Below are 9,071 nucleotides of genomic sequence, written 5' to 3' on the forward strand. Positions count from 1 at the left end.
TTACTGGGTCTAGGAGCACACACCGTGGATGGTGCTGACCACATTTTGGGTGGGCCCTCCTCCCACCTCAGGAACTCCCTCACAGCCACGTTCAAAGATGGGCCTCCGAGGTAACTCTAGAGCAGTGGTCTCAACCTTCCTCACACTACGACTCTTTAGCACAGCGCCTCACGTTGTGGTGACCCCCAAGCATAAGATTACTTTTGTTGCTACCTCATCGCTGCAATTTTGCTACTGTTATGAATCGTAATACAAATATCTGATGTATGGGATAGTTGATAGGCGACTACTGTGAGGAGTCACGACCCACAGGTTGAGAATCAGCTTTAAGCATCCCAAGTCCACCCCTTGTCACACTGACACCCAGGCATAACACTTCTAAACCACAGTCTAGCGGAGGGAAAAGTACATAGCAAGCAACTTGTGTGAGCTGGAGACTCTAGAGTCTGCAAACAAGAACTGTCACAATTACAAAAAAAAAAAACAAACTAGAATTAGAATGAATAAAAGGTTGAAGAACCTCATCAGGGAAATGGAAAGTATTAAAAAAAAAATCAATCAAATGTCCTTCGGTGAACCTGAAGAGCCTGCAGGAAAATATCAAATGATATAAGTAAGACTGAGAGGCTGAGGAGGTGGATTATCGGGACAGTTCTTGCCGTGCAAGCATCGGGACCCGAGTGCAGATTCCCAGGAACCACAGAAAAGGCCAGCCATGATGCCGTGCACCTGCAATCCCTGACAGGAGGGGCAGGAGGATCCCGGCAGGTCCCTGGCCAACCAGCCTAGCCAAACGGATGACCTCCGGGTTCTCAAAATGATGATGATGACGGACAACTACAGAAGATACCCAACATTGACCTCTGGCCTCTACCTACACATACACACATATGCAAACCTATACATGAGCACAGGGGAAAGTGGGGGCAGATGACTGGGGCAGATGATGAATGTCACCAGACGAAAAAAAAGCAGATTACAAAATATGCACTGTGGCTCAATGGTAAGAGCACTTGTCACACAAGCAGGAGGCGAGGAGTCCGTCCCCGTAAAATTCCAGGCAGAGCAGCACACACCTACAACCCCAGACTTGTGCTGCGTGGTGACGGGAGAATTGCTGGGGTTTGCTGGCTGCCAGCCCAGCTCAGATGCAGAGAGACGCCCTCCAAGGGATAAAGTGGAGAGTGATACGGTAGGGCCCAACATCCTCCTCTGGCCTCCATATGCACGCACCAGCCCTACACTACACACACTCACACATACATGCTACATGCGAGAGAGAGAGAGAGAGAGAGAGAGAGAGAGAGAGAGAGAGAGAGAGAGAGAGTAAAGAAAGGAAGAAACCAATGAATGGTAAACAAAAGAAAGCTGAAATGGTGTATTGCTTTCTTATCATTGCTGCATAAAAACACCTACCACACACTTACGAGCCACAAAATGACATAAATTTATTTTCTTAATGTTCTAGGGGTCAGAATCTGAACACACTCTCACACACAGTCAGTCAGTCAGTCATTATTACTAAGCCCATCACAAATGGTCAGATTAATATAAAACAAAATAGACCTATACAAAGATTGTTGTTTTGTTTGTTTGTTTGTTTGTTTGTTTTGGTATTTTGAGCCAAGGTTTCTTTTGACTGTCCTGGACTCACTTTGTAGACCAGGCTGGCCTCGAACTCACAGAGATCCACCTGCCCCTGTCTCCCTGAGTGTTGGGATTACAGGCGTGTGCCACCGTGCCCAGCACAAAAATATCTTTCTTTCCTGATTATATTAGTCATGGTGCTGAGCCTGTCTAACAACTGTAAGTGAACACCTGCACCCATTTCAGAATTTCAAAATATTAGAAGCAAAAGCTGACTGAACTAAACTGAAATCAACAAGTACATAATTATGTAAAAAAAATTAATTTCTTTCTTCAGTAACTGGTAAAACTACTACACACACAAAAAAAAAAGTCATTTTAGAAAACTATTTCTCACTAACCATTTTCTTCTTGATGTGGACATTTTCAAAATTTGGGTTTTTCTCTGCCTAGGGCTTGTAATGATGTACTCTCCTTCCCTTTACCTCTCTCTCTCTCTCTCTCTCTCTCTCTCTCTCTCTCTTTCTCTCTCTCTCTCCTTACAGGCTCAGTCACTTCTCTAAACTACTCAGAAAAGTGTAACTTCTTTTCTGCCTCTTCTGTGGACGTGCTTTCCCTAACCTAGTATTCTGGGCTTCCTCACTCTCTCTAGCTCCTCACCATGTAGATGATTTCCTCTCTGACCTCCATGTTTAAAAGCCAGTTTAAACACTACGGCTTTTCCCCCCTTCTTTCTCCCATTCTTTTCCCACCAACAGCTGCGGAGATTTACGGCTGCCTGCCCTGGGGGTTTTCCTTTGGCTGCTAATAAAATTGTCCTTGAGCCTCAAAAGAATCGGTAGTAATATAAAGCATTTCAACCACACCGTTGCCCACCTTGAGCCAATTAAAATTTACCCTGAAGATTGAATTGAACAAGAAGAGAACACGAGTTTTGTTTGGTTTTTGAGCTCTGAAGAAAAAGATGTTCCTAAAATACAGATGGTATATTGGGCTATAATATGCATATCAATAAATCTGAAATACTGGGAGACTTTCATCTGTATTTACTTCTATTGTGTGTGAGAGAAAGAGAGAGAAGAAGGAGAGATTGGAAGCACATACATGTCACATGGTGCATGTGTAGGCCAGAGAACAATTTTGAGGAGGTAATTCTCTCCTTCCACTTTTATGTGCATTCTGGGACTCAAACTCAGGTCCTTCCACTTACACAGAAAACACGTCATCACCTGAGCCATCTCACATGCCTCGTATCAGGATATTAGACATACAACCTATAGCTGCAAAGGAATCAACAAAGAAAAAAGGTCTCAACGAGTATGTAAGTATTTGGAAAGTAAAACCCACTTCTAAATGACTCATAGGTCAAAGGAAACAAACGAAGAATAAATGCTTCAAACTGAGTGAGGCAGATTGTGAACATTTGTTAAACAACTAGATGGATGCTTTGAAGAACTATCACGGCCAGAGAGATTCAAATAATCTGAGTTAAAATTCAACAATAGAGAGACAGCAGCAAATTAAGAAGTGGAGTAAACAGAAGAACGATCAGAAGAGCGATCAGAAGAGGTACAAGGCCAGAGCCATGTTCTCCACACTGGCCAGAGTCCCCTCACTGAGTCCCCTCTCTGCAGAGATTTACTTATTGTTATGTCTAGGAGGGGTTTTGCCTGCATTTATATACACCACAAATAGGTATTCCCTTAATAATTCTTCAACTTTTGCGGTCCCAACAGCTGAAGAATCAGCATTCCAGTATAAAAAAAGAGTCACTTATCTTTTAGCAGTTGATCATTTCACCAGAAAACAAGTCTTTACAATTACCATGTTAAAGGAGAAATGAAAACAAAGTGAGGCATTCTATAGAATGAGTGATCAATACTCTCAAAGCTTAAAGGCCAAATAAGGCAATTAATAGCAACCTGTCTCTTGCTCCGCTCTGAGAGTTGGGGCCCGGGAGGCAATTGTAAGAAACGTTTATTGGAACAATTGGTGAAATGTTGCGTGATACTGTAAATTAGATAAAAATATTGAGTTCGTTTTATAGCTCCTGATTTTTATAACCAGACTGTTTCTACTAAAAAAAAAAAAAAAAAAAAAAAAAGTACTGTTCTCAGGAAATACACCCTGGTGTGTTTAATGGTTATGGGGGCAGTATTCAATAAATTGTTCAAAATGAACAAATGTGGATGCAAAGGGGAAAGAAAATAAAATAAATGGAACAACATATATACAGTTGAACCTAAGTAGAGTGCTTTTTTTCTTTTCTTCTTCTTCTTTCTTCATTTTCTTTTTTTTAGGGTCTCACTACATAACCCAAACACTCTCTTTTGAACCTCTCCATTGCTGGGATGTAGCCATGTGCCACCACACCCACCACCTTCGTATTTATTCTTACATCATTTCCATAAATGTTAAACCATAGTAAAACTGAAGAAGACCAAAAGCATGTTTATCCTTTAAAATATGTTCAGCGTCATCAGTTTGACGACAGTTAAAAATATCAAAATTAAAATCTGGTTTAAGGTGGCAAATAAAATACCTGCATAACAAGAAAACACCGGTTTCCAAAAACACCTAGGCAGACCACACGCTGTGATCAGGAAGGATGCTTTTGACCGTGAAACAGCAAACTCTGCTAACACAGTCGAGGTGGAATGTCCAGAGGTGAAAATACCACTCCCAACAAGGCTCGTGGCTCTCTCGGTGCCACTGTCTATCTCTGGAACCTTGAAGTCTGCTCTGTGAGGTAGAAATTTAGTCATTCAAAGTCCTTAGAGCTGGCACAAACACCCTGGACTGAGAAGGAAAGTCCCCACCTCCACTCCCACAGAAGGCCCGTCACCCAGCCTACTCATTCAAGGTCCTAGTTTCCAACACGCTGGCCTCTCTGCAGCCCAATTGCTCCTTCAGACAACAGCCTAGGAGCAAGATTTCTGATGTGGAACTTGAAGTTATCAGCAAAGCAGGTGGGGACCTTAGGAGCTAAAGGGGTAAGAACAGATGGGACAAGGGGATAGAGAAAGGAAGATGAGGAGAGCCTGAAAGAAACTCAGGGTGCATACTGAAGCTTATAAAACCCCAGTAGATGGTAAGCTTAAAAAAAAAATTTTTTAAGGGGTTTGAACAGATGTGCCCTATGTGGGTGAGCAATGACACTCTCAGAAGACCTGAGTCCTTAAATGAGAACATCGATGCCAGGCATGAGTTATTTTCCTATGAATTACTGCTCAGTAGGGCACCTGAAACACTATACTGCCTTCGGATGCCCATCACAACTAGATGGTAAGGCCCTACTGGTGAAGAAAACACAGCATACTTAGCTCGCAAGACATAAAGAAACCGATCTTGGACTGACCAGGAACCCCCTGCTGGCTAGCATTCACAGCGCTGGAAGGCGCCATGCAGGCTGCTGGGGGAGAGAAGACATCGTTAGTTTTGCCGGGAGCTAGACTCTGCATGCTACACTACTGATCTAGCAGACAAGATGGGCCCACTGGTTCATGGCAGGTGACAGAACTGTCCTAGAGAGACACAACACACACACACACGTACACGCCATGACCCACCCCAGAAAGGAAGCCTGTGACAGACCAAAATAACGCACCAATGTCCAATCTGGTGAACCAATGAGGAGTTTTTAACTGGGGTTACAACAGGAATATAGGTGAGGGGTCACTTACAAGGAGCAGGGATAATTCAAAAGCAGCTCCATCATCAGAAAGCCTACCTCAACATAGGTGACGACTCCTAAAACCTACAGCCCTGGAGCTCCCTACCTAGTCAATCCAAACCTCTCTCTTACCTTAATTTGGCTGGTCAGAGTCTACCCCAGCAACTGTCTACTTCTTTTCACGCTATTGGTACAGGGCCCCCATGAATCTTCCAAGTTTGCGTTCTATGGTACATGGGACCTTTTGCTTACCTCCTGAGTCGCCTGGGTCTTCGCTTCTCTCCTGGAAGAAATGTTTCCTTTTGGAGGGAATGTTACCAAGGTAAGAAACATGTCACACAGCAGTGTAGTAGTGGCAAAGCTGATGAAGGGGATAAGAAATGCTCTCTGGATTGGATGTGAGGCCTGTCCCACAGGAGGGAATTAAGGTCTGATACTGAAAACATTGTTGAAACCCACAGCTGGGAAAAGCACAGGCCCTAGGGGAGAACCTGATGAAATCTTTTTACTAAATAGTAGTGCTGTCAAACTGCCTTCCAAATATTTATGTTTATATTCCTAGAGTTGCGTTGCTCTCAACTTTAGAAAAGCTTCTTATTGAATTAGCTAGAGGTCAATGCAGAAACTCATAACTGTCAAAATGCTGAGAATAAGTGGCTGAATATTCAATCATGGGTGGGATATCTGTGTCAACCCTTGCCTCCTAAACTTGGGGAACATTTTGGAAGAAGGAGGTGGCAAAAAGTCGGGGAATGTGGCTGGTTATGGCATATGCTTTTAATACTAGCACTCTAGAGGCAGGGGCAGTAGGATACCTGTGGGTTCAAGGCCAGCTTGGTCTATGGAATGCGTTCAGGACAGCCAAGGCTACACAGAGAAACCCTGTCTAAAAAAAAAAAAAAAAGAAGAGGAGGACAAGAAGGAGGAGGAGGAAAAAGAAGAGGAAGAAGAAAGAGAAAGAAGAGGAGGAGGAAAAATGATTTGAAAGGCTGTCCTTTGGAAATGGCATAGTTATTGAACATGAACTCACAACAACTGTGGTTAACAGCATAAAATCACACTAATTAAAAATTACAGTGTGAGAGGAATGCACGGGAGACCCACCCCTACCTGAGGACCTAATGGCCGTTGATAGCTGGCAGGAAAGGGAGAGTTGTTTTTCCTCAGAGCAGTTGGCTGCTGTTAGATTGTCAGTGATAGAAGAATTACTTCATACCCACGTGCATCTGAATATCCCTAATTAGACTCAGTGAATTATTGGGGGGATTATATAGGTTGGGAGACAGATATTTTGGAAGTGATCCTAAGGGAAGTTGGAAGGGCCTAAGATACATTGTATACATGTACAAAAAAATTCAAACATTAAAAAAAAGAAGAATATCAGTTCTCAAATGGAAGCTCATTGTAACAAGGATTGTTCTGCACTTGTCATCAAATTGTGGCATATAGTAATTGCTCCCTAAGTATTTGCCGGGTGACTGATTAAAGCAAGCAAGTCAGAAATAATTCAGACACACAACTTATAAGTACCATTGGTTAAACAGTAATCTATGAAGCTAAATGACAGGTAACTATTAAAAAGTTTATTTGTGGGCCAGGCGATGTAGAAGTAACTGTCTGGCATGTGAAGACCCAGAATATGAATGCCAAAATTGAAGAAAAAAATTTTACTTGTAAAGTTAAAGATATGGAGAATTTAAAAAAAAATAACTTTATCTTTTAAGGAAATATACAACTTTTGGGGGAGTTATTGTATGTTTGCTATTTTGTTTGTTCTATTTTTGAATACCAAACTACTTTTGATTGGACTGGAGAGATGGCTCAAAGGTTAAGAGCACTGGCTGCTCTTCCAAAGGTCCTGAGTTCAATTCCCAGAAACCACATGGTGGCTCACAACCATCTATAATGTCAGAAAGCACACATGCAAGCAGAATACTGTATAAATAATAAATAAATCTTAAAAAACCAAACTACTTTTGTTATTACAAATTCAGTGGGTTCTTTTCCCCCACATATTTTCACTCCTGAGAAAATATCCAGTGCCCAGCCCGCGTACCTCCCAAGCCTAAAATGAATGTACCAATTAATAATGTGAGCCAGCTCTGAGATGCATGCCTGTAATCTCAGCACTCAGGAGGGAAGAAAGATCTCAAACTCCCAGTCCCCCTGGGCTACATAGCAAAAACAAAAGGAACAAAATAATTTTAACAAAACAAATACCAATACAGACAAATACACATATGCGCACTTGCCTCTATCTGGTTTAGCTTCCTCATCTGTAAAACAAGACACTTCCTCATAAAGTTGGTGTGAAGATTTAAGTGAAGACTCCAGTAAGTACTTATTTAAAAATGTGGTTGGGAGGCAGAGCAGGCAGGGCTCTATAATTTTAAGGCCAGCCTGGTCTAGCTAGTGAGTCCCAGGCCAACCAGGTCTACACAGTGACTATATGTCTACATATCTCAATAAGTAAACCAACACCCAATGAACAAACCAACACCCAAGCCATATGAGCGAGCTACACGACTGCTTGGCAGATGCCCAAGTGACTCAGCATTCTGCTTCACTGGTACTCGCACAGCCATGTCAGCTGCTGCTCTGTTCACAATGGATGAAACAACCTAAATGTCCTTCATCAGGGGAATGGATAGTGAAAATGTGGTACATATACACTGTGAAATACTATTCTGCTGTAAAGAAAAAGGAGAGCAGAAAGTTCGAAGGTAAATGGGTGGATCTAGAAAAGATGGTGTTTAGCAAGTAAACCAGACTCAGAAAGTCAAAGGCTGCATTTCTTTTATTTGTGGTTCCTAGCTCCATATCTTCAGATGTGAGCCTACACATGACAAAGCAGCAGGAAACTCTAAAAGGACCATGGAGTGGGGGAGGGATGCCTGAGACTGGAACAGGGTTCGGGTGATACAATGTGGGAAATGGAAAAACGGGAAGGAGGTTTCAGTTGAGTGGAGGGGGGAGTTCTGTCTCTCTGAAGGAGACAGAAGGAGAAGGAACAGATAACACCAAGGCTTTTAAATAAACCCTCATGGAATTGCATTATTTTATATTTACCTAAAATTATACGTAATACACACATACTTACACACATTACACATATGGAAGTTACGCCACTTGGGCTGACAATGCTCCCCACAAGAACCACAGACTAACAAAAGCCCCCAGTAGAAAGCATGAATGGTTGGTCAGAGCAGTCCTAGGGACTCCCAAAACAATATAGACTACACTGTGGCCCTGAGGTTGAAGGTAAGCCCCTACTGCTGAAGACACACCCTCAGGACACAGGGTTCAGACTATCTGAGCTGGACTTGACCTGAAAGCCTCCTTCCTGAGGTCGAATTTCCGTGGTTCCAGAAAACACTACGCAAGCTGCCATTAACAGTTCCTCCCAGCTGTGACACCTATAAATCACGACAACAACCAGCATAGCAAGAAATCCATGAAGGCACAGTAAGCGCCATTTACACATTGGTGGTAATCAACGGCTGTCTAGTTAGAAGACTCACACCCACTCAGCAGGAGGGAAATCGTGCTGGTACTAGAACCCTATCCAACTTCCCAGGGCTAGTGAGACCACAGATCACAGAAGAAGATGTACAGCTGGGCTCGGTGGCGCACGCCATGATCCCAGCACTCAGGGAGGCAGAGGCAATCCGATCTCTGTGAGTTCAAGCCTAGTCTACAAAGTGAGTACAGGACAACAAAGGCTACACAGAGAAACCCCGTCTTGAAAAACCAAAAGGAAAAAAAAAAAAAAAAAAGGAAAGAAAACAGAAAAGAAAGAAAATTTGCTACC

This window comes from Meriones unguiculatus, chromosome 5 (assembly GCF_030254825.1).
Source record: "Meriones unguiculatus strain TT.TT164.6M chromosome 5, Bangor_MerUng_6.1, whole genome shotgun sequence".
Taxonomy (NCBI): Eukaryota; Metazoa; Chordata; class Mammalia; order Rodentia; family Muridae; genus Meriones; species Meriones unguiculatus.